At 40.7% G+C, this 27,571-nt stretch overlaps 1 protein-coding gene across 9 annotated transcripts in view; it reads right to left on the reverse strand.

The window, feature by feature from the left end:
• Positions 1-27,571, reverse strand: part of HECW1 (HECT, C2 and WW domain containing E3 ubiquitin protein ligase 1) — a 348,636-nt gene that overhangs the window by 270,692 nt on the left and 50,373 nt on the right. The window contains exon 1 of one of the 9 annotated variants that reach the window (XM_074945290.1): positions 7,795-7,844. The exons of the other annotated variants lie outside the window; for them this stretch is intronic. The gene's annotated coding sequence lies outside the window, so the exon portion shown is untranslated. Of the gene's footprint in view, positions 1-7,794; positions 7,845-27,571 lie in introns of those variants that run through there. 9 annotated transcript variants of the gene reach the window in all.

Consider the following 27,571-nt stretch of genomic DNA (forward strand, 5'->3'; position numbering starts at 1 on the left):
TATATTGACTTGGGCTTTCATGAACACTTCAGAAAGTAGAATACAGTAGGATGTGATTAACTGATCAATCAATTAGTGTCTTTTTATAAAAGTATAGGAGTCCAAGCTAGATGATTCTGTGGTGGAATTCAGCATTATAAAGAAAAACAAGGGTGCTCTGGGGGCTGATGAAAGTGTTGGAAAAAATCAGATCATGAAGGTTATACACGGGCTACCATGGCCAAACCTGTTCTGTGGATAAACAAAGAACTTCACTTTCCAGGCTTGTCAACCCAGCAATTGCCCTGAATGATAATTTCCCACAAAAAGACAATTTAAATTTTTTAAAAGGGAGGGAGGCTGATTCAGATAGGTACAGGAGACCTCTAGTTCTTATTGTTCCATGGGACCAGTTAAGTTACTAGTGTGACATTTTCTGCTGATGCTTTAATACCACATGGTGCGGAGTACAAACTGCTTTCTTCTGACTGATTGGTGGTGGTAATAACTTGGGCCTCTAGGGGTATGTCTACATGTCAATTAAACACCCAAGCCCAGACACTTAAACTGCAGTTTTACAGCCCTGCAACCCAAACCCCCGGAGCCTGAGTCAGCTGACACAGGCCAGCCAAGGGTGTTTAATTGCAGTGCAGAAATTCCCTGAGGAGGAGTTAATAACTTGGACCTGCTGGGGAATCAGACTGCCTCTACCTTTTTGCGACCCTGGTTGGGGTATATCACGTGCCACCCACCCACCCACCACCACACACCCTTGTTTACCTGGAAGTCTCTATCTAGTATTCCCCTTGGCCTGATTTTCAGAAGTGTTGAACATCAACTGCTCTTATTGACTTCAGCGAAATAGGTAGGTACTTAGCAGCCACCAACTCTGCGAGTCAGGATGCTAACCCCTTCTACAAACACACCAATCAGTTCCACATATATTATCCATTCTAAATCCATTCCCCATCAGACTGAACCTTTTAAACCAACTTCACATAATTCTCTGGGGCAGAATGTCATACAATGAATATTGCTTTGCATCTGGGGACCCAATAGAAAGGCTTTGCAGAAAAGCTCAGATTTACTTGAACTAGCCCAGAAGAAAGGAATGTTTTGCTTTGTGGTTAGGCAACTTGCATTTTCCAATGATGTGAAAAGAGTTCCTAAATTTACCAACTGTTTTTAAGAGCATCTGTTCTCTCTCATCTCTAAGTAAGGCGCAATAGATTTAGCCATCCAATTCTTTTTAATTTTTTGAACTGTAGGTTTGATGAAAATTCAAAGTAATCCATGTACAAAGATGCAGTGCACAAAAACACGATCTAATATCACAAAAAACATCAAAAGGTAAAGTTGACAGCAGGGTCAACAAATGAAACATGAGTAGGTGAGCACAGGACTGAATCTAACATATTTCTACTGATGTCAGATACTGCCTTCCAGTTACTGTAGATACAAATATTTTCTATCCACCACTTCTTTTTTGTTTTTAGATGAGGGAGTCTTGTATTTGTTAAGACAATGGTTTATCTGCACAAGATAGCACAGGTGACTTCTAAAGTATAGAGTTGATAAGTCTAGACTAACTTTTGGAACTCCTTGAGTCTGATTTGAAATCCAGAAAATAAAAGATCACAGGCGGCTATTTGTACATCCAGTGTTGAAAAAACATGCCTGGCTTTTGGCAGAAATGCTGATAAGTGGTCTGTTGTACTACTGATTTGTGTGTGCAGTTTCCATTGACATTAATAAGAGTTAAGATCACAATATAGAATCTTCTCTTCGTGTGCCAATATATATTTATGCCTGTATCTGTAATTTTCACTCCATGCATCTGAAGAAGTGGGTTTTTTACCCACGAAAGCTTATGCCCAAATAAATGTGTTAGTCTTTAAGGTGCTACTGGACTCCTCATTGTTTTTGTGGATACAGACTAACACTGTTTCCCCTCTGAATATGGGAGGTAGGGTGGTGAACTGTCCCTTAGTAAACACACTTGGCTCCTACTGAAAGTGGTGGGAGTTACATGTACACACCAAAGAAACTTCTAGAGTACTCCTTAGCCTCCCCACTAAGGATTTAGGGTTCTCTCTCTGCACCAGCTCATTAGGGACCTAATCCAAAATCCATTAAAAAAATCAATAGGGGTCTTTTATAAGTCGTATCCATTTTTGAATATAGAAGCTAGCATTCTGCCCTTATCTTCTACAGACATAATCTGCTATCACTGAAGTCATAGGGAGTTTTATCAGGCCCCAAAAGTTCTAATTTTTATAAAGCAGAATCATACAAATCTGTTTTTAACTGTGAACCTAATTTTCAAACATGCATTTGGACATCCAACTAAGTTACTGCATATATGAATATCCCAGTGAGAACCAAGATGTATAAAATGAGCATTTTCATGCTAAATACCAATCTGAACAACATAGTTTGGGATTTGGATGTCCTATGAAGGCACCTCTGTTTGGCAATTGGGCTGTGCGGATATAGCAGAAGTGATTTTTCTAGTGGAGAAGACTTTCAAAGAGCTATAGGTTATTAAAAAGGGAAGAGAAAAAATTAAAGTATTCAGATAAGCCTCAGCCACAAAAGAAAAGGCACATTTTCCCCTCCACTCCCAGCTGTCCTGTTTCTCATGATTTCTTCAGAATACAAGAAGAAATAAAATTATCAATCCATGAGCTATTCACTGAATCTTCTCTCTGTGGAAGATGGAAGTTGTCATCAGATTTTGGATCAGCACAGTATGACCAAGATCAGCATGACAGATTATTCCAAGGAGAATTTTCTAGTGCTGTGATTAAAAGGATAGTGGAGACATTTAGGGCTTTAAGAACAAGGTGTAAACAACAATAGAAAAGAAAGATCTATTTTCTCTAAGGTTAAACAAGTGACAACCATTCCCCTTCATTCCTTCCTTTGTGGAAGTTATTAAGGCAGAGTGGGGACATCCTAATGAGGGCAGAACACTAAGCAGACAGGAAATGACATTTTATAAAAGGCAACACAATAAAGCTGATATTTCTATGCTTGAAGTAGCTATGATCTGAGCATTTATATCAAAGGACATAGTCACTTTGTGATGAGGTTTACAGATCCCACACTAAGGTTAAAGGAACGGTGGGACAGTATTGGGTCAAGAAGGCCTTGCCCCATAGCAGCTGCCAGGCATACTCCCTGTAGAAGAACATCTTAAAAGGCAGCTCTGGCAGGCAGACTGGGGGAACAGTGATGAGAGACTGGCTGCAAGAAGGCAGACAGGCGGTAGCTGTTGAAGCAGAGCAATCTACAGGGGGAACACTGGGACCATGAGTAAGACTTGGCTGGCAGACCTGGGCCCCGCCCTCTTTCCTCCCTTCTTCCTGACTATGGGAGAACAACTGGACTCTGGGAGTGAGGTGGGAAGCTGCCCCCCAACCCCAAGTGGAGCTCTAAATTATTGAGACCGTGCAAAGAGAAAGCTGGGAAGGTAGGAAGCAGCCCAGGGAAGGCTAACCTAGAGCAGCAGCTAGAAGGGACTGACCCATCCCTGGCCTCTCCCTCCTTGGGTCCTGCGGCAGGACTCAGTGGAGAGGGAGAGGTCCCTCTACCCTTCCCTCCTCTCACTGGTCGCCTGAGAGATCCTGGAGGTGGGAGTGTGAGGTGCGATAAACTGTGTGTTGGCTGCTAGGCTCCCCAGACTGCCCGGAAGAGGTGCCCCAAGATTTGGAGAGATTGTTTGGCTATGGCCTGACCACTAGGCCTACTGGGCCCAGAGTGATGCCTGCTACACATCTGAGGAGACAATTATTTATTTTCACGGTAATGTTCTGATCTAATAATGGGGCTTCAGTGAGAAAATAGGAAGCAGCATAGGACATTCTTCAAATATAGCTATCCCCCATCTACTTGCTATGGCAGCATTTTGTAGGTGCAATGAACTGCATTAAATATCTTTTTCTGTAGGCAAAATATTAAAATTCACTCTAAACAAGGTCACAGTGGCTTCATTTCTGTCTTTCTCTAGAGTATCTAAATGGCTTTGATGTAATCTGGAAGACACTGACTATGTCAGACACAGAAAATCAACTGATATTTGAAGTGAATTCTTTTCTCAGGCAAGCTGACCCAGCAGAACAGTTGTTTGGATAGACCCTGTAAATAATAAAGTCTAGGACTGAAATACCAGCTCCCACTGACGTGAATGGGAATTTTGCCATTGACTTCAATAGGCCAGGATTTCACTGCTGAAGACTACACACTCCTTAATATTAGTCAAATCAGATAGAATTAAACTAGATCATTTTAGAGTTAAAAAATAAATCACAGCCAAGTCTTATTCCTAAAAGCAGGACAGAGGTTAGAAGGAAATGTAACATCCTTGAGAGAGAGATAGTTCTTTATCCATTAGATACAGAACTGTCTCATACAAGTGGGTCCTAGAGGTAATAAAAGAAGAATATTGACCACAGGAGTGTGTATTTCACCTCGTTTTCCATGCAGTCAATTTCACACTGGACAGAAAAACCAAGCAAGATCTAATAAGGCAGAGAACACTTTCTGGAGACAGAGAAGTGGAGTCTCCTTCACAATGATAATTTATATATACACACTACATAGGATCACATTTTATTATTTGTGTAACCCTGAGAAGTTCAGGGAGTCTGAGCACTGTTGGCTCACAAAAGTCTAAACAAACATATAATGTAATTCAGATTTTGCAAAGAAACTCTAATCAGTTCCTCACACAGGTTCCCCAGGGGACTGCTTAACATCACTAGATATATAGGAAATATACAATGCTGCCATGTACCAATAAGATTATGTCACCAAAGATTCAGAAGATTTCCTTACAAATATGTGGCCCAATCCCTCCATCGTCACTATCCCTTGAATTACTGGTTCCAAGAGAGTTCACCAAGGTTCTGGTGTGGGTAGCGGCTCAGTTAAGGGGAGTATATTTATACCTCTTTATGGATGACATTCTGGTCAGAGCAGCTTGAAAAGACATTCAGTATTTTAACCAATAAGAAAGAGAAATTTTATATCAGCCCAGAAACTATATCACTGTGGAGCAGAAATAAATACCACACTGGAAAAAATTTCCTTAAGAAAAGGAAGATTTCTAAAGATTGCAATTTGCAATACTGCCAGTCTGCCTGCATGTTTTCAACTTCTAATAATTGCGGGTCCTGGAGAAATTTTCTTCATGTTATTCCACTGACATTTTCTCTCATTTATTCTCCGAGTATTTCATTCTGCACATCGCAGCCTCTCTCTCTCTCTCTCTCTCTCTCTCTCTCACACACACACACACACACAAACCCCACTCCCTACTAGCACCCCATTTCCACAATGTTTGAGGTTCACCATGTTTCGTTCCACCCAGGAAGAGGCTTCAAAGACTGGTGATCTAGAGGCAATAATTTGAGAACGACTGTGCTATCTGTGTTCTGTATACTCAAGCTGGATTATCCACTGTTAAAATTCCCTCCATCTCAGTTGCATGGCCAAAATTTTAAAAATTGTTCGGTGTCCTGTTAGTCTATTCTATTAAGCATCTCAATTATTCATAAAGATCAATAGTACTACTTAGGGCAAGGCTGTGACTTGCAGGGGTGCAGCCTTCTGGTCTGTGTCCTGTGGGATAGGGCAGCCCCCACAGAGATGCTACTCCCCTCTCCCGTGTAGGTTGGCAGACAGTGGCCAGATAGGAGTAGGCAATGGGCAGAGCCCCAGCACACCTGCTGAGCCAGCCCAGAGGGAAAAATGTTCTGTTACTGGTATAAGCCAGGAAGAGGAAACCAGGGGAGGAACTGTGACTGTTCAAATCAGTTTCTTTCTTAGACTGTTCCTGGGGCAGTGCATCTAAATGTTACCTCTCATCCAAGTAAAATCATAATCCAGCCCTTCGTCTCTAACACTGATAAATACAAGTTTTTGTTTGTTTGTTTCATTTAAAAATGGCATTCACCAAACTAATCATCCAGTTACCCAATATTTACCTACTCATGCATTTTATTGTTTTTTTCTTTCAAGTCTGTCAGACCTAAGTTTCACATGACATGCCAATACTATTTTGGACTAGCATAACTACTAGTGGATTCCATTGTATACACAGGGTTTATGTGTTTGCTTATTTGTAAATTGATGGAACTTCAATAAATATTTTGATTTAAAAAACAACTCTGATGCATTCATTTGTGTGTTAAATTACTGATTAAAGTAATAAGACCAGTATTCAAGACGATACCAAAATCTCTCACAGCAGAGCTGCCAAACGCAACAGAAGAGTATTACACTATTAGAAAAAAAACTGGTTCACAGAAACATAGTTCTCCTTTACCTCTTATAAAAACAGGCAGGAGCTAATCCCCTTTTAATCATGTTACTAATTAGACAAGATAGTGTCCAGTTCTGTTTTATTCTTAAATTCTTTTTACATCTCATTTTAGCATACTACAGCATCTTGTTTATAGTACATTGAGAAACAAGATCTATAGACAAATAATGTGTATTGACATTCTAATTTGCAACATGGGTGTGGAACAAGTAACTATATAGCAAATATTCCACTAAAAATCATTAGAAACCATTGCAATTGCAACTAGGTCCACAGCAGACAAAGTGCATTTCCTTTTAAAGGGATAGTGCCAAGCACTTCAGGTTTTTTAACTCTTTATGATGGAGACTCTAGTTGGTTAATGATTAAATGTTCACAAGTGCCACATTAGTCCTTTTTTTGGATTTTTCTGTTTCATACTTTCAAGAAAGTTTGAAGAATTTGCTTGGAAAATAAATAAAAACTAATATGCAGCTGTCACTATTAAAGTCAGCATTTGCCAGCAGTTAGCATGAAGTGGAATCTGAGATACTAAAGTTTCCCCCTGCACCTTGAATAGGAAATAACTGTGGTAGCTGCATGATATCTGTTGTCAAATACTGACTTTTTAATGGTGACCACTAAAGCTGGTCAAAATGTTCAAACTTTCAAAAGTTCAATGAAATTGTTTTTCTGTTTTTTTCAACCATCTTATAGAATGGTCATAATAAAAAAAAAATCAAAATTTCGATGAAAATTTTTCACCAAAACAATTCAAAATATTTTCACAAAAAAAATTCTGCATTTTTTACCTGCTTTAATAAACAATTTAAGATTATGTGGAGTTTTCAAATATTGTTTGTCACATTTTGGGCTGGTTTTACTAACTAATGACAGGTGACACATAAAAATACCACTTCCTGAACCTTCATCCACAACTCAAACCAAACCAAGCCTTTTTTGAGGTTTCATAAAATTCAAATAATTCTTTTTATCTTCACGTGTCTGACTGTCTAGGTATTTCTCACACATCTGTGGAATCTTGGCATCTTTGCACTGCTGGTGTTTGTTTGGAGACCTGAAATGATTTACTGACATAATGTACAACAAGAAAGATTGCTCTTGCCATATTTCCAGGCCAACCTAAAGAAATACCAGAAACCATAAGATAATGTCTCTTCTTTTCTTACATTTACAGAACCAAGAGTTTCTGACAGTTACATTTAAGTATCAAAACCTCTGCATGCTTACCTGCACTAGATCCTTGAACTACTAACTTTGAAATAATCTAAAAGGTAAGAATTTTCTGTTACCATTTTGGAAGGAAATAAAAAAAACCTCATTTTTCAGATTTTTAACCAATTTTTTCCCTCTTCTTTCTCCACATTCCCTGTTCTCTTTTTTGCCTCTTCCCCTTACTTTTCCTTTTTTATATTTTGCCATAATAAATTAACTATTTGTACTTATGTATAAAGTCACACCTTTGATTATCTCTGCTAATGACATACCTTAGGTAAGATTGCCACCTGTCCAGGTTTTCCAACGATTGTCCCTTTTTTGAGGTAGCTGTCCTGGGAAATCTGTAAGGGTGCTCAGTATACACTGCAAGCTGTCCAGTTTTATGGGCACAGGATCATCCCAGATGTCCTGGTTTTTTGTACCTCAGAGGTGGCAACCCTAACCTCAGGCCTCACCTGACAGGAACCAGGTTTAATTTTTCTCTCGTGGATCAGTAACTGGTTAAAAGATAGGAAACAAAGGGTAGGAATAAATGGTCAGTTTTCAGAATGGAGAGAAGTAAATAGTGGTGTCCCCCAGGGATCTGTACTGGGACTAGTGCTATTCAACATATTTATAAATTATCTGGAAAAAGGGGTAAACAGTGAGACGGCAAAATTTGCAGACAATACAAAATTATTCAAGGTAGTTAAGTTCAAAGCTGACTGCAAAGAGTTACAAAGGAATCTCACTAAACTGGGTGACTGGGGAATAAAATGGCAGCTGAAATTCAATGTTGATAATTGCAATGTACTGCACATTGGAAAACAATCCCAACTATACGTACAAAACGATGGGATTTAAATTAGCTACTACCGCCCCAGAAAGAGAACTTGGAGTCATTGTGGATAGTTTTCTGAAAACATCCACACAATGTGCAGCAGCACTCAAAAAAGCTAACAGAATGTTAGACACCATTAGGAAAGACAGAAAATATCACAATATCACTATATAAAGCCATGATACGCTCATACCTTGAATACTCCATGCAGTTCTGGTCACCCCATCTCAAAAAAGATATATTAGAATTGGAAAAGGTACAAAGAAGGGCAACAAAAATGATTAGGGGTATGGAACAGCTTCTGTATGCGGAGAGATTAAAAAGACTTGGACTTTTCAGCTTGGAAAAGAGATGACTAGGAGGGGGATATGATAGAGGTCTATAAAATTGTGAATGGTGTGGAGAAAGTGAATAAGGAAGTGTTATTTACTCCTCATAACACAAGTACCAGGGGTCACCCAATGAAATTCATAGGCAGAAAGTTCAAAACAAACAAAAGGAAGTGCTTCTTTACACTATGCACAGTCAGCCTGTGGAACTTGTTGCCAGGGGATGTTGTGAAGGCCAAAAGTATAAATGGGTTCAAAAAAATAATTAGATAAGTTCATGGAGGGTAGGTCATCAATGGCGATTAGCCAGGATAGTCAGGGATGCAACCGCATGCTCTGGGTTTTCCTAGCCTCTGATTGCCAGACGTTGGGAGTGGACAAAAGGGAATGGATCACTTGATGATTGTATGTTCTGTTAATTCTGTCATGCAATGTTCACTAGTTCACTGATGGAGACCAGAATCTTCTTGCCAGCTCCTCTGCATCATACTGCAAAGTTTCCTTCCTGCTCTGGACTTCCTACTATACCTGGGCTTACCAGGCCTTCTCATTAGGATCCCTGATTGATATATTCAGCTCCTTGCCTCCAGTCACATCACTTGTCTGTCTTACTTTGGCAGACACTGTTTCACAGCTCTTTCCTAAACTTCATCTCAAACAGAGATATTTCACCACTTTGTGACTTACACTGTCTCACAGAGCTTATCTGCCCCTCTTAAACCTGCATGGCAGCACTCAGACCATCTCTCCAGCTGCATTAGCAGCAGAATTTAACAGATGCCTAACTGTGTAACAATGCTTTTCCTCTTCTGCGACTATGTGGCACTCTCAACCCTGGAACCTATTTTTCCATGCATTCTTTGATTCTGCTCCTACCTCCGGTCACCTGAGGGAGAGGCAGTACCCCAGCATGCATTTTATTGTAATGATGCTCATTTAAATGGGATGCTGTCATGACACATATCCTAAGATCTGGAATAAACCCCAGTGCTGAAAACTGAGCTTATTCAACCTCAGACAACACTTGGCAGCCAAAAGGAATTCTGTCCAACATCCACATTGACAAAAGAAGTTGAAAGTCACATCTTGGGACAGACAAATGCTCTTTTCACTTGGTAAAGTGAAAAATTTTAATAGCCCACGACTGCATCTGAAGAGAGTTATTAAACAACTAGAACTATGAAAAATTAGCATGCTGGTTATGATGAATTACACCTCCAGAATTCTGACAAATATAGTAAAGTATAGATAAAAGGCTTTGCCAGGCAGAAGGGAGGATGTAACAGAGGCTTAAGAGTGGCAAAAGCAGGTCCCTTATTTGGGAAAGAATCAAACAAATGATACAGCGAACAAAATGCTGGTCAGCCTGGCGGCTTCACTGGAAAAGGCTATGGGTAAGATTCTGGACACTTTGACCAGGAACACAATGTACCTTTTGCAAGACTGTTGTGTGCTGTGACTCAGAGAAAGGAAAATCAGTATGGATTGATAGCCATAGAGTTCTTTTGGGTATATAAGAGAACTGAGAGACAGAAGTGAAAGAGTGTATATTAGGTGTTTGTGGTTTAGATTTGCTGATAATATTTCCCTGCTCAAAAGACTGACTTACAGAGAACAGTGGGCCAAATTCTGCTTTCAGTGGAAAATCCAGCCCCCACCTCCATGAGTGTGAAACTCCTCCAGGCAGAAAAAGTGGAGTGATTCACTGCGCAAAAGAGGGGCCTAGATTCCACGAGACTATGCAAGGGCTGCTTCCCGAATGGTAGCATCCACTGAGACGATGAGGGAATGGCCAAAAACTTGCACTGCATGGATTCTCCAGGGCTCCCCAATACAATGCAGTTGTGTTAGGGCATAACACATTAACCCACAACCTCACAGGGCTGTAGTAGCATCCACAGAATAACTATGGAGCCACTCCACGGGTTTAGGAGGCCCCTCCCTTTCCCTTGGGCATCTCCTCAGTACTCAGACTAGCCTCTCAGGCTGATATCAGGCTCAGGATTTGCCCCTTAGAAGTGCTGGAATTTTTATAGATGGGGTGCTGAGAGGTGAACCAAGGTGTAAACCCCACATATAATAGAAACCAGGGGGCAGCACCCCTAGTTCCAGTACCTATGCCTCAATTACACCAAAGTAAATTCAGAGTTACGACACAGATTTTGGTTACTTCATATTTACCTGAGATGAAATTAAGTAGAATTTGGCCCAATGTGTGTACAGGAAGGAGAAAGCAATTGAAACATTTTCTTTTAAATGGAACCACTTTCTGTCATCACTTATACCACATACAACCTGCACAAAGGTGAATAGGGTTGCGCAGTTTGTAAATCAGGTCTCCTGAGTAGGAAGCAGAAGATATAAGTGAAAGTAAAATCAACTCTTCAGGGTGGAGAGAAGTAACAGGTAAGTTTAAAACAGACTGGCTTGTTGTAGGTTGTAAATAAATAACGTGGATGACTGTAGTATTTCAGAAATAGCTAGGTTCATGCAGAGTAATAGAACATAGCAAATGCATTCAAAACCATTTGAAAATTATGGGCCAATTTCATCACTGGTAGTAAAATTCCTCTTACAGCAGTGTCACTACACCTTAAGTGTTTGGTCTGTTAAGTGACAAACCTATAAATTGCTGCAAGCCCTCTGAACACAGAACTCCCAATAACTCAACGGGAGTTTTGTGCATGATACCAAAAAGTGGGGTAGTAGGACAAAGATAAAATCACAGAGTGAAATCCTGGCTCTCTTGAAGTCAGTGGGAGTTTTGCCACTGACTTAAAATCAGACCAGGATTTCAACCACCGAGGTTACAGCCCAGAAAGCATAATGTTCATTTTTTTTAAACCCTAAAAAGAGACCAAGGCCTCCAAACTGCACCGATAGAAGTCAATGGGAGTTTTGCGTTTGACCTCAGTGGAATCATTCCTTATTTTATCTAAACCAGTTGTTTTTGTAATGTCAAAACAGTAAATGTTACAGGAGAAGTCAACAAAAATACTACCTGAGTTTGGTAGAAAGGAGTTACTGGAGTAGATTAGTCAGATTTTGCACCTTTACATTGCATTCAATGCCTGCTATTATGGCCTGACCCAAACCCCACTGAAGTCAAGGCTTCAGATCAAGCCGTTATTCTCTAGCTGATGGTTACAGAATCACTTTGCAATTAGACTTACAGCTTCTGCTGTCATATACAGAGGGAGTGCTAGGATTTGTAAATGTTATGATTTTTGCTAGAAACCACAGACTGACCTACTTCACATTTGGGGACCAAATTGGGCAGCTCCAATTCAGAAGAAAGCTTCACAAAAAAAATTGACTTCAAGTTCTGGAAGTGACTGTGCTGAATCACTGTGTCAAAGTGAATTGAGACTGACAGTTCTTTACACAGTTCATCTCCTTGTAACCAAGTTAAAAGGCATTTATTCAAAAAATTAAACTTCTGTGAGACACAAATCATGAACTATTTTATGTAATATACTGTGGACCTCCCTTCAAGTCAACTCTGATACAATTAAAATCTACTTTTCCTAAAAGAATCAGCCAATTAACAATTGAATGAAAGGGGGCAGATTGGGTTAGTTGGCATTTATTGTATCTGTAAATATAAAGAAGATTGCAAATATTCATATGTTTATAAGGAAAGAGCTTTTGAATCTGGAGAGTTGGTTCAGGCCCGTCATTTACAGTGAATGAAAATGGGAGTCCCAAATTATTTCAATGCATTGCAATGTGCAAACTGCAATTACAGTGAACCACTGCATATAAATAGTGGTCCAGGTCAGCTGATGTAAATCAGCAGAGCTCCATTGGTTTTTGGACCAGTACTGTAAAAATAAAAATAAACCCACACTTAAAAAGCCCAAACCTTTAACATAAGAGGGTCCTACTGTATAGAATATAGCCCCTATTTTCAAAATAGCTCATCACCTGCAATAGATGCTGAACATTTCTGAAAATCTGGCTTGTATTTAGGTGCCTATACGGAAGCAAAGGTCTTCTGAAAATCTGGCCTAATTAGGCATTGGTGTTTGTAGACCACTGCCTATCATGCTGACCAATAGTGTCTCATTGTTCCCTTGTCCTTTCCTGTCTATCTAGATCCATCTGTTGTCTCTTTTTTTTTTACTTAGATTGTAAGAATGTTGGAGCAGGGACCGTCTTCTTGTTCTGTGTTTGTACAGTGCCTAACACAATGGGTCCCTGGTCCATGATTAGGGCTCCTAGTTACTTCAGTAATAATAAAAAAATAGTAATAATAAATGGAAGTGCTGAGCCCTTGAAATCTTTTGAAAATCTGGCCCTGTGACAGTCTCTGCACATAGAGGTAACCCTTTTAATCTTGGCAGAAGGTAGAAGAGGATATCCTTGACCTTTAGAAGTTTCCACCACTCTCATTTCTATTGTTCTGATTTTTTTTTTTTTTTTTTTTAGCTCACTGTGGAGGTTTTTAAATAGTTTACAATACAAAATAATGCCATCATGGTTTCCTAACGCAGTTTGCTTCTCTAGCAAAGAATATTTTCTATATCTTCCTGTATCAAAAGAGATGGGACAGAGCACCCCGCTAAGGGTAGACAGATTTCACCTGTGGGATAATATTCCAATTGGGGAGATGATCAGGGTGAAGAAGAATTGATGTGAGTGCAGAGCAGGATAAACAAATTAATCCAATGGGAAAATGCTTTGGAGCAGCACATATGTAGAGGGAATCAACAGCAAAGCAATTCTGAGAAATAAAAGAAGAACTAGAAAGGATTTATTGTGTACAAATAAGCCAAACTACACCTGGAAAGAAATAGCAAATTAACCTTCTGGGTGCAATTCTGCCATCTTTACTCACACCAAGTAGTACCTTCCTCCAAAAACATATCCCACTGTAACCAATGAGACTAACCAGGCAGCAAAGTACTACTCAACGGTGAATAAGAGCTGTCTGCAGTGTTGTTGTAGCTGTTGGTCCCAGGACACAAGACAGACGGGGTGTGTGTGTGAGGTAAATTGGACCAACTGCTGTTGGCGAAAGAGACAAGTTTTCAAGCTTGCACAGAGCTCTTTGCTAGGTCTGGGAAAGGCACTCAGAGTATAACAGCTAAATACCAGGGTGGAACAGATAAGGAGTTATATATGTTGTAAGAGACCATTCAAGGTGAAGTGGGCAGTTAACACCTCTAAAGTCACAGCATAAAGAAGGTTTAGTGGGTTACAGGGTGTTGTAACGAACCATAAATCCAGTTTCCTTATTGAATCTGTGATTTTTGGTGTCTAGCAGAGTTATGCATTTCAGTTCCCAGACTCGTCTTTTGAAGTTGTTGTGCAGGTTTCCTTTGAGGGCAAGGACTGAGTGGGCAGATATGGAGTGATCATTTTGTGAAAAGTGTCTGCCCAAAGCTGATTAGGCGTTTTTGTCTTCTATCACTTTTTATATGAGTTCATTTGAGAACATGGTGAGTATTTGGTTTCACACACATAATTATTGGGGCATTTAGTGTACTGGCTGAGGTACACCACATATTGTGATAGGCACGTGTAGGACCCATGGATCTTGAAAGGTATGTTGTGGTGAGTATTGAGCATCATAGCCATGGAGATATAGCAGCTGATTTTGTGTCTGTTCTGGCAGGGGCTGGTGCCACTTTGAGTTGGTGTGGTCCTACTCTGTGGGGAGCTTGCTTCTGATGATGAGCTTAGTGAGGTTACAGGATTGTTTGAAGGCCAGAAGAGGAGTGCTGGGAAAGATTTCTTTCAGGGTGTGGTTCCCATCAAGTATGGGTTGTAATTATTTAATTATATCTCTTATGAACTCCAGTGTGGGGTGATTGGTTACAACTAGGGTTGTGCAGTTGAAGGAGGTTTTTGTCCCTGTATTGAATCATGTTCTCTTGGGGTATTTGGGTGGCCCTTCCATGATGCAATCTACTTTTCTGGTGGAGTGTCCTTGTTTGGTGAAGGTGGTTTTAAGTGCCTTAATGTGTGTAATGCCCAGACTTTTTCCTCAGAGCACATTCTGTGGTATCTGAGTGGCTGGCTCAGAGTTACAGAATTGGGCCTTTTGATGAAAGCAGCTGATGACATATGCAAATATTGACATATAATATCAAAAAAGCACAGTGACTTGATCATAACAGTACAAGATTTTCTTAGAATAATACTTGGAACTTGACAATTCTCAAAATACTTGTCTGAAGTTTGTAAATATTATCTCCAGTTTACAAACAGGGCAAAATCTGATCTCCACTGCACTGGTTTAAATCCAGTTGCTTTAAAATACTAACTCTGCATTTAAACCAGTGAGTGGTCAGAATATTGTTCTGAGAAAGTGAGACAGACAGGGAAAGTGAATTGCCCAAAGGGAGTCAGTATCAGAGCCAGAAGTAGAACTCAGCAACCCATGGACCCCAAATCTGTGTTCAGAAAAAAATATTACACCTTTCACTTTTATAAACTGGGATATTGTCCATCACTTGGAGTCACTAAACCAAGGCAACACATCTCACTAAAAGATATGGCCTACTTTGAGAAACAGTTGTTGGGCTAGATGCAGAAACCCCGGGTTGTGATTCTGTGGCCTGTGTAACACACGGGATTAGAATAGATTATCCCTGGCCTTAAAATCTAAAAACTTTCCGAAAATTTAAATGTTTGTCATGTAGGAGATACCCTGAGAAGGAATTACTATAAAGACCACAGAAGGACATTTTTCTGGTTCAAACACAATACTGGGAGACAATATACGCTGAGTCTAGTTTAGTGCTGCCAAAGACTTCCTGTGTGACCTTCAACAAGTCTCTTGACCTCTTAGCCTCAGTTTTGCCATCTGTCAATATGGGATAATTCTCTCCTCACAGGGGTGTTTGTGAGACTTAACCAATTGCAGGAAAATCCTACTCCTCTCTCTGCAGTCACCAAGGACCCACACCACAGCAGAACTGTGTGGTTCCTTTATACACAGAGAGAGAGAGAGAGTGGGAAGGGGCAGGGGAAACACTTTATTAGGAACCCTTCCACGAGCCTCGTTCCACAGCGGCTCACTGCACCCCAGCGCACAGGGAGAACTTGGGGGTGAGGCTGGGGAAGAATGAATGCTGGACTGGTTGTGTAGATCCAGGCCCTTGCCCATTGGAGAGAGGTTGAGTCAAAGTGCTGCAGATGCTAATGTAAACCTAGTGAAACCACTTGAGTAGCTTCAATGCCACTCTGCAGTCTATGGGCATGGCTACACTGCAATCCTCCCACCTTGCAAGGTCCTAGAGTCCATGTTCCAGCCTGAGCCTGGATGTCTGCACTGCAATTAAACAGCCCATTAGCCTGACCCCCATGAGCCAAGTCAGCTGGGACGGGCCAGGCGCGGGTGTCCAATTACAGTGTAGACATAACCTGATGATAAACTTCTGTTCCCACCCATCTCTGTGGAAGCCCCTTGTATCAAGCCCAGCAACTCTGGTCTGAAAGGAGGGGTAACACGTTTGTTAATGTTTGCATGGTGCTTCGAGATTCTAGGCCAGAGGTGGGCAAACTACAGCCCACGGGCCACATGTGGCCCGTGGGACCCTCCTGCCTGGCCCCTGATCTCCTGGCCTGGGAGGCTAGCCCCTGGCCCCTCCCCTGCTGTTCCCCCATCCCGCAGCCTCAGTGTGCCGCGCCGCCGGTGCAACGCTCTGGGCGGCCAGGCAGCACAGTTGCAGAGTCGCAGCCTGACCCGGTGCTCTGGGCAGTGCAGCTATAGCACCGCCAGCCACCGGTACTCCAGGCAGTGCGGTAAGGAGGCGGGGGGGTTGGATAGAGGGCAGGGGAGTTCGGGGGTGTGGATAGGGGTCGGGGCGGTGAGAGGGCGGGAACGGGGGGTTGTATGGGGCAGGGGTCCCAGGGCGGGGGGGCAATCAGGAAGGAGAGGAGGGGTTGGATGGGGCGGCAGGGAGCAGTCGGGGTGGGGAGTCCGGGGGTGGTTGGGGACAGGGAACATGGGGGGTTGGATGGGGCAGGAGTCCCGGGGGAGCCGTCAGGGGGGTTGGATAGGAGGTAGGGTCCAGGCCACGCCTGGCTGTGTGGGAAGACACAGCCTCCCCTAACCGACCCTCCATACAATTTTGGAAACCCGATGTGGCCCTCAGGCCAAAAAGTTTTCCCGCCCCTGCTCTAGGCTGTAAGGGCCTACAATTGCTGAGTATTGTTATGATGTTAGAATGCTCTCTCTCAGTGATATTGCACTAAAATAATAGTCTTCTGGAAATTCACTGTGGCTCCTGATTTGTATGGCCACTACTCAAAAGTATAGAGTGAAGCTGATTGAAGAAAGAGAGGTTCTTGAACCAGTGACACCTATTCCCCTCTCATAGAGCATAACCTGTTTCTTCAAATCAGTATGCCCAAATCTGTGCTGATGACAGCTCTAATTTATGCATCAAACTCTTATCTCCAATTTACATGCTTATTTGATGGTATCTGCTATTGCCAAAGCCATTTGCCATCAGTTACAATAGTCTTTGCAGAAGGAATACCTACAAAAGTTGGATATTTTTAAAAGGTATATTATGTTACTACATCATACTGAGGGCCAGATCTTGGAACTGTCCCACAGTGTTAGTTCTAATTTTAATGGGCCCCAATTCCAAATGGTTGACTATGCATGCAAATGCTTATCTGAGTGCACAACTGACTAATGAATACACAATTCTTTGTTGTGCCCATGCATGTGTCATTTGTATGTGCTACTATAGATATCTAGGGCCAAAATAATTCCTGGTGTAACTCCATTTATCAAATCTGACTTGAGAAGTGCTATAACAGCAAGTTATCTTAAGATCTCTTTTACTGTGCATAAAATTGACATCATTGAGATAAAAAATTACGACATGATTTATCAGTTAATTATAAAAATTGTGATCAAGTTTTCAACTACTAAATTTTCTGTTTCTTTTCAAAACCTACTTATTTTCCCCTCTACAATGTAATTTCTATCAGTGTATATTTTAGATAAGTGTTGTATAAGCATAATAACCAATCTAAAATAATTAGTAGAAACTGAACCCTGATAAGGAGGGTGTTTCATTATGATTATGTATGGATGTTGTGCTTAAATGCACAGAGCTCAAAATTCCTCCTACAAGTCAGTCTGTGGCTTTGCATATTTAATGCTGAAATGCTAGAGATGTGACCACATTACACCTAGATAAACCACATGAACACTACTTATCTTAACCCAACATACACATATGTAAGGAAAAGCTCTCAAGATGGAATAGTACATTAAACAAATTACATCAAGTTATGATACAAAGAAAGTCATCATTTTTTTTCTCTTTGCAGCTCTCATGCTATTATCTATGCAGGAACACAGGCCCATGTTGTTTATCAGAACACCCCTCTCTTCCCAATATTAAAATTTACAGCTTGACTGGCTTCCTAGATTGTTACATTTCATTGCAAAGCACTCTGGAAATCATGCAGAATGACCATCAAGTGTGTGACTGACACAAGAACAGTCCAAGAAATAGGACTAGTGTGAACAGAAAGAGGAAACCATTAATATTTTCTTAAAGCTTCGTATAGTTAAAGTGGTTCCCATAGACGGGCAAACATCACCTCCTGCATTTTTTTTCTTTCTTTGCCACACAATATTAAATGCAGGAACAAATATCTTACTATAAAGCATGGCTTCTCAATCTTTTTCTTTCTGAGCCCTCCCCCCCCCCAAAAAAAAAAAAACAACCCATGATATAAAAACTCCATGGCCCATCTATGCCACAACTGTTTTTCTGCATATAAAAAACAGGGTCAGCATTAGGGGAAAGCAAGCAGGGCAACTGCCTGGAGCCCCACACCAAAGGGGGCACCGCAAAGCTAAGTTGCTCAGGTTTTGGCTTCAGCCCCGGGTAGGGGGCTCGAGGCCCTCGACTGCAGTCTCGTGTGGCAGGGCTTCGGCTGTCTACCCTGGGCTCTAGCAAGTCTAATGCTGGCCATGCTTGGCGGACCCCCTGCAACCTGCTCATGGCCTCCCCAAGGTGCCCCAGACTCTTGGTTGAGAACCACTGCTATAAAGCAAGAGGGATGAAAAGAGAAATCTATAGTTTGAAAGGATATTTCACTGTAACCAATCTCACATTTCATTTCCTAAAATATATAGGGTTTAGAATCCAAATATTTATGATGGTGATTTGCAAACTAGGATCCACAGGCCACTGTTACAGAGGTCTGAGTTCCACATCCACTGAAGTCAATCAAATTTGCTCTGATTTATTTCAATGGAAGCAAGAGTAGGCTTTAAAGAGACTTGGGGACAGTCGAGGGCTGGAGGGGAGGTCGTATATATAAGAGGATCTCTCTCATGAACTGGTCTGTGCAAAACCATTGATCCAGCATTCAAGCAAGACTATATAGACTATGGGCCAGATTCTCCACTGTCTTGTACAGTGTGAAGTTCTTTAATTGAGAGCAAAGTAGGTGTAAAACACTTCCATACTGTTTTGGTACAGTTTTGTATCCACTTTGCACAGTCGTAAATGACCATGCAAAGAGCAACACTGTTGAGAAGTAGTTCCCAGTTTAGCAGAGCACTTGAATGCATGCTTAACTTGTAAACTGATGTCAGTAGAACTACACATGAACTTATAATTAAGCACGTTTAGGTATTTTGCTAGACTGAAGCCTTAGATACTAGCCTTGATTTTCAGATTTTAGGGAAAAAATTTTGCTTAATTATTTATGTATTAGGAAATGGGTAGCAGGTAGTTGCTTTAATCTGCATTTTCCCTCTTTACAGCAACAAGGATACAGCTAAGATCTGGTAATAATTCAGTGATTTTGACAAGTAAATTATTTTCATTAGCAGGTTTCATGAAAGTCAGATTACTTATTTATTTCTTTTTAAAGACAATTTTCCTCTCTTTATAGCATGGGACAAAACACATTGAAATAAAACAATTTATTAATAAACAATCTAAAGATAACTTTAAATTAAATGCATTTAAAATGAAAATATTTTCTTGTAATGCAGCATTTCTGAGCATTATTTTATTTTGCACAGGAATCTTGATAATAGACATTGTGCTATATTAGGCAGGCTCTTTAACCTCTGCAATGTGTTTTACCCAAGTGGAAGTATGCTCCTCATATCTTATGTACATTCTGTTGAGATAAGATGTTTATTCAGAGACAATATAGTATTTTACATACCTGGCTAACTAAAAATGCAGTTACTAATTTCAGAGTTATGGAAAAGGAGCAAAGCAAAAATAAATGGCAATGTTGCAAACTCTCATGATATCATCACAAGCCTCGTGATACGTGGTATTTTTCTTATAGATCTAGCTTCAGGAGTCACATGATTATTTTAAAAAGAAGTTGAAATTCTCACATAAAGTTTCTAGCCCTCATGGATGCAGAAAAAAGTTGGAAAATGTGAACTCCTAAGGGCCTAAAAAACAGAAGATTTCTAAGGCAATCTCCATTTTTTGAGTGGTTGGGGTTGATAATTCTGGATTAAAGAAGAAGTGGAATATGGAGGAAAAATCAGAGAGGGAGACAAAAAGGGGAACACGGGGAACAAAAAGGCATGCAGACAAAGGCACATGGATACAAAGCTATTACCAGCAGGAGATTTCCACAGTATGCACCCGATGAAGTGAGCTGTAGCTCACGAAATCTCATGCTCAAATAAATTGGTTAGTCTCTAAGGTGCCACAAGTAGTCCTTTTCTTTTTGCGAATACAGACTAACACGGCTGTTACTCTGAAAGACTGTAGAGAGAATAAGACCTGAAACCCAAGAAGGAGAGAGACAAACAGGAGAAAGGCCTGGGATTTTCAAAGCAGCCTAAGGGAGTTAGACACCCACATCCCATTGACTTTCAATGAGAGTTAGGTGCCTAACACCGTTAGATTTATTTGAAAATCCGTGCCATGGTAAATAAACAGAGATAGTAAAACATTCACCCAAGGGAAGGAAATAAGCTAGATATGCACAGGGAAGAGAAAGACTCACACAGGACATCAGGAAAGAGAAAGGAGACAGACATGAGAGAAGAGAAAGGCATGGGTTACAGCTACCTTTTGAGTTGGGGGTGAGATTCCCAGCTCTAGGGGACATACCCATCCTAGCTCTGATCAAGATAGCGCACTAAAACCAGAGTGTAGTCACGACAGTGTGAATGGAGGGTGGGCTAGTTGCCCAGACGACATACCCATCCAAAACACTAAGTACATACTCAGGGCAGGTAGCCCCTCTAGTCACTATGCTACACTCTATTTTTGGCATGCTGGCTCAATGAGAGGTAGTGAGGGTATGTCTCCTCAACCTGGGAATCACACCTCTCACTCAACGTGCAAACATACCCACAGGCTGGAAGCCCTGAAGATGTTTGTCATTTGCAGAAGTGCCCACCCTCTAACTGCTTCCTTTCTCACGAGCAGCATCAAGGCAGCACAAAGTTTCTTACCTAATTATCTATCATAACAACAAGGAAAGACAATTCGTGAGACGGCTGGCACCTGAGAAAGAGAGTTTGAATAAAATTATCTTTATATAAAGATAAGATGACACAGGAATTAGGAGAAAAACAGTAAGCCACCATCCCTTAGGGATATATATTTCGATAATCATTTTTATATAGACTTGGGCTCCTCATTCTTTCTCTGCAACCTTTTTTCGGATTTTCAGAGGCTGACAACTCCATTGCAAGAAAAACGACTTCTCACTGAAACTTGACAAACAAGGTCTCAGGAAAGGAGCAAATAGTAGTCCTGGTCCTGCAAACACACACAGGTGCATGTGTGCAAAGTCACTTGTTTGCATAAATGTTTGCAGGATCAGCCCTGAACCTGCCAAGGCTTACATGGATGCTTAACTCTATGCCCTGTGAGTAGCCTCATTGACTTCATGTGCTCTACAACCCTGGGTCGCAAGCTGGGTTGCAGAGCTTAGTGGAAGAACATTTTCCCCCAAGGGCCTTATGTTGCCATCAATTTTTAAGCAATATTCCCATTGCCTGCACAATATGGCAACTCATTTTTAATTAGACAAGAAGAAATAAAGCTTCATTCCCTCTGCCTCTCCTCTCAAATTTCAAAGCAGCCAAGTTGAGTTGTTTAAAACTTTGGTAGACAATATGGCCCCAATGGCACCTAGACTTACATACATGCTTAACTTTATGCACTGAAGACAATGGGATTACTCAATGAGAGTTTTGTGTAAAAAATGATGGCAGGATAAAATCTCTCTCTGTGTTGTGTGACTCAGCCTGAATCCATGGATATAATACAAGTGTGAAATCCTGGGATTGTGGAAGTCAATAGGATTGTTCAGGTCAGTAAAGCTAGCAGGAGTTGGCTCTAAATTTGCATATTTAAACTAATACTAACAGCAAAGAAGTCATTGCCATCTATTATTGTGTGTGGGTGTGTGTGTGTGTAAAATTAGATATTTTAAATAGTTTTATAGTTTTTTCAGCTGACAAAGAAGCTGTCACAGCGTATCTTCTGAACAGTATATGCTTAGAAACAAACATATTTATCCAATAATGTTTGAAAGTACATTAATTGCCCTGAAGAGAGAAGTGGCAGAGACTCCATGAAGTCCATTACAGATTTCGTTATAGTCCTGCTATTGATTTTACATGGAAGATGCTCTGATACCTTAGAGATGGATGGCAGCATAAAACTCTCGTAAACAGAAAAATCAGGATCAGTTTCAGTCTCTTGGACTGCTCCCTAATTCCAATAAAGTGACCGAACATGCATAATATGTACAGCAAATTTTATCTTAAAGACAACTGTACCCAGGATATTGACCTATTTCAATCACTTGGGTAAAGAAAAGTGCCTTTGAAAACAAAGAATCAATATGTATAAGTCATCTCTCCTTCTTGCTTACTTATTTCATCTGTAGTATAAACACACATGGACAATTCTACACCCTCAGATCGTTTTTAAAATGAAAAATATTGAAAAATTTAAACTTTATTTTTGGAATTTCTGGCTCAACATTTTAATTGTTGCTATTATGAATAAGACGACTTTGGAAGAGGAAGGGGAGTAAACTGTACAGTGAGATTTTCAAAAGCACTCAGTGTTGGCCTAACTGTTAATTGAAATAATTGAATAATATGAGCAAATAACCTCATTCTTGTTAAAAAACAAAACAAAACCTAGCAGCAGCAACCGCATTCTAGATTTTCCAGTGAAACCTTAATTCTGCTCCCTTGTATGTATAAACTGTGCATTAAATGTGGCAAGAGTCCTGTGGAAAAAACAGTATGTGATCACATAAATAATAACTGTATCTTAATGGAAATGGACATGGGGTCATGATTAGGGTTGAATGAGCAACAGTAAAACTGGCATTTCTTAACCTCTGAGTGCTTGACTTTGCAACCTTAGTAAGTTTCTTTTAATTTATATGAGAGCCTAGGTGTGTGCTTTTTGTTTTTTTGAGGAAAAGGTAAAAATAAATTCCTTTATGCCCAACTGCAGCATCCCCCTTATCGTGCATCACCAGCATGCTTTGATCCCTGAGCCTTCAGCACTGCAGCTATCTCCTGAGCTACAACATCTACTTCTTGAGCTAAAACAGCTAGCAGAAGAAGGCTATTATCCCAGAGACGGAACGGGCCCCTTGCACCATGTGCTGGGTCTGTAGGGTTTTCAAGGGGAGCTTGGCTCAGCGGTCTCCTCCCACCATATCCAGAAGATGGGGGGTTCCTGCCCCATGTGGTGCTACTAGAGGGGGATGATCTGCAGAGAACAAGTGCTGGGTTGAGGGTTGGGGTTGTGCTGAGAGCCTGGCCCACCTCTCGCTCTCCCCTTTCCCCTATACCCCCCATCCTAGTTTGAGAAGTTCCTGCCCCATGTAGAACGCTCCCAAAAGGGGGGATGGGACACTGGGGACATATGAGAACCCAGCTTCTCCCTCAACTACCCATCAATAAGCAGCTTCTAGGCATTCCCAATGCAGTATGTGCTGCTGTTGCTTTGGTAGCACCATGGACTCAGCCATTTAGAATGATCTTGTTGAACTATTATTTAGGCATTCTACCAAAATTTTACTGAGGCAAGCAAGTGAGAGAAGGGAAATGACAATTTGTTACTGTTCCTAACTCAGGAAAACATGAACAGAATTTCATGGGGGAAAGAAAAGGCATTTCACTAGCCCGAGGACCTTCTCCCTGCTGATTTTAAAAAATATGCTGCAAGAAACCGGAGTTGTTAGAACATTTTTAAAAAAGGCTGCAAAACTCTTTTACAATGGAAAGTGATAAGCAACCTGAATATAGAGGTTGCTACCAACTACTGCTACAATTTCAGCCACACTTACTTGCCTTTCAAGATCTCTTCAATAATGTATCAAGGGGAGATTTATATTTTTAGCACAGCATCTATACAACATTTGATTAATGAACACATGCTGAAACCAACCTGGTCAGGCATTTTAAAAAGTAATAGTGAGAACAATATATTTGAAAAAGAGAAGAAAATCATGCAGATGCACGCATTAGGTGCAGTTATAAAATCAAAAAGTCCAAGCTACAGATTTTCAAATTATATTGCAGGCAGCACAGGGAACTCAAATTATGCCATACTTTTTAAAAAGTAAGAGTCAATACATTTACTTTGAAAGGTATCAGCCTGATTCTCCACTACACCAGGTTTCAGAGTAACAGCCGTGTTAGTCTATATTCGCAAAAAGAAAAGGAGTACTTGTGGCACCTTAGAGACTAACCAATTTATTTGAGCGTAAGCTTTCGTGAGCTACAGCATACCCACCTGCAGAAGTGACGAAACAGATTGATAGAGCCAGAAGAGTTCCCAGAAGTCACCTACTACAGGACAGGCCTAACAAAGAAAATAACAGAACACCACTAGCCGTCACCTTCAGCCCCCAACTAAAACCCCTCCAACGCATTATTAAGGATCTACAACCTATCCTGAAGGATGACCCAACACTCTCACAAATCTTGGGAGACAGGCCAGTCCTTGCCTACAGACAGCCCCCCAACCTGAAGCAAATACTCACCAGCAACCACATACCACACAACAGAACCACTAACCCAGGAACCTATCCTTGCAACAAAGCCCGTTGCCAACTGTGCTCACATATCTATTCAGGGGACACCATCACAGGGCCTAATCACATCAGGCACACTATCAGAGGCTCGTTCACCTGTACATCCACCAATGTGATCTATGCCATCATGTGCCAGCAATGCCCCTCTGCCATGTACATTGGGCAAACTGGACAGTCTCTATGTAAAAGAATAAATAGACACAAATCAGATGTCAACAATTATAACATTCATAAACCAGTCGGAGAACACTTCAATCTCTCTGGTCACGCGATTACAGACATGAAATTTGCGATATTACAACAAAAAAACTTCCAATCCAGACTCCAGCGAGAGACTGCTGAATTGGAATTCATTTGCAAATTGGATACAATTAATTTAGGCTTGAATAGAGACTGGGAGTGGCTAAGTCATTACGCAAGGTAACCTATTTCCCCTTGTTTTTTCCTACCCTCCCCACCCCCCAGACGTTCTTGTTAAACCCTGGATTTGTGCTGGAAATGGCCCACCTTGATTATCGTACACATTGTAAGGAGAGTGGTCACTTTAGATAAGCTATTACCAACAGGAGAGTGGGTTTCTGGGGGGGGGGGGCGGGGGAGAGAGAAAACCTGGATTTGTGCTGGAAATGGCCCACCTTGATTATCATACACATTGTAAGGAGAGTGGTCACTTTAGATAAGCTATTACCAACAGGAGAGTGGGTTTCTGGGGGGGGGGGGCGGGGGGGGGGAGAGAAAACCTGGATTTGTGCTGGAAATGGCCCAACTTGATTATCATACACATTGTAAGGAGAGTGATCACTTCAGATAAGCTATTACCAGCAGGAAAGTGGGGTGGGGGGAGGTATTTTTTCATGCTTTGTGTGTATAAAAAGATCTTCTACACTTTCCACAGTATGCTTCCGATGAAGTGAGCTGTAGCTCACGAAAGCTTATGCTCAAATAAATTGGTTAGTCTCTAAGGTGCCACAAGTACTCCTTTTCTTTTTCCACTACACCAGTTTCACATCAGTGTAATTCTTTTGAAACCACTGGAGTGACAGCAACGTAAAATTGATGTAGTGGAGTAGAGAATCAGACCCATCACATTTATATAAGTTTCACTTTTGTAGCAAGAAAAACATGCACAATGTTTCCAAGGGCAAAAGCTTCATGATTTTCTATCCAATAGCAGTTTTAATTACTCATTAATTTGTGATGAATAGCCATAAGCAGTAGACTTCTAAAAAGAAGCTCACTTGGCATATAGACATCAAAAGGAGCCCTTGCGGCAAAAATATCTCAACTTGTTTACTATGCAATTTGCTCATTTTCCTCACCAATAATTATCCAGTTATTTAAGAAATATTTTTCATGGACTTGGTTTACAGAGAACATGTATGGAGAGCACTGGAAAAGTTCCTGTGCAGATTTCTTGTGATCATGAACAAGCTGGGGTCTTATTTCATAATGTTGAGTTTCAATAAGTCTTTGAACACTAGGAAAGTTCCAGAAGACAGAAAGAAAGCTAAAGGCATGCTAATATTTAAAAGGGCAAACGGGATGACCTGGGTAACTACAGGTCTGTTAATATAATTAATGACAATCAACATGGGTTTATGGAAAATTGATCTTGTCAAGCTAACTTGATTTTTTTTATGAGGTTACAAGTTTGGTTGATAAAGGTAACAGAGTTGATGTAATAGACTTCTGTAACATGTTTGACTTGGTACTGAAAAACATTTTGATTAAAAATGACTGGAATGGTATAAAATTAACATGGCACACATTAAATGGATTAAAGCTAATTGATAGGTCTGAAAATGTAATCACGAACAGGGAATCATTGAGCACGTGTTTTTAGTGGAATCCTGTAGGAATCAGTTCTTGGCTCTACGCTATTTAAACTTTCTTTTGTCTATGACCTGAAAGAAAACATAAAGTCATCACTGATAAAGTTTACAGATGACACAAAAATTGGGGGAGTGGTAAATAACTAAGAGGAGAGACCACTGATACAGAGCAGTCTGGATTGCTTTGTGAGCTGGGTGCAAGCAAACAATATGCTTTTTGATACAGCTACGTGCAGAACAAAGAATGTAGGTCATACTTACAGGAGGGGGAGTCTAGCCTGAGAAGCCGTGGCTGAAAAAGACATGGGAGTCATGCTGGAAAACTAGCTGAACAGAAGCTCCCAGCACAACACAGTGGCCAAAAGGTCTAATGTGATCCTTGGTTACATAAACGGGGGAATGTCAAGCAGAAGCAGAGAGGTTATTTTACCTCTTAATTTGGCACTGGTGTGACCACTGCTGGAAAACTGTGTCCAGCTCTGGTATCCACAATTCAAGAAGGATATTGACAAATTGGAGAGGGTACAGAAAAGAGCCACAAGAATTATTTAAGGATTAGAAACATGCCTCATAGTGATAGACTCAAGGAGCTCAATCTATTTACCTTAACAAAGAGAAAGTTAAGGGTGACTTGATTACAATCTATAAGTACCCACATGGGGAACAAATATTTGATAATGGACTCTTCAATGTAGCAGAGAAAGATAAAACACGATCCAATGTCTGGAAGTTGAAGCTAGACAAATTCAGACTGGAAATAAGGTGTACATTTTTAACAGTGAGGGTATTTAACCATTGGAACAATTTACCAAAGGTCAAGGTGGATTCTTTATCACCGGCAATTTTTAAATCAGGATTGGATGCTTTTCTAATTGCTTCAGGAATTGTTTTGGACAAGTTCTACAAAAGAGGTCAGGCTAGATGATTACAATGGTCCCTTCTGACCTTGGAATCTATGCATAAACAGACTAAACATGCTTTGTATTTATTATTTTTAATTTGCACTACAGTG

This window comes from Natator depressus, chromosome 2, assembly GCF_965152275.1.
Source record: "Natator depressus isolate rNatDep1 chromosome 2, rNatDep2.hap1, whole genome shotgun sequence".
NCBI classification, from domain to species: Eukaryota; Metazoa; Chordata; order Testudines; family Cheloniidae; genus Natator; species Natator depressus.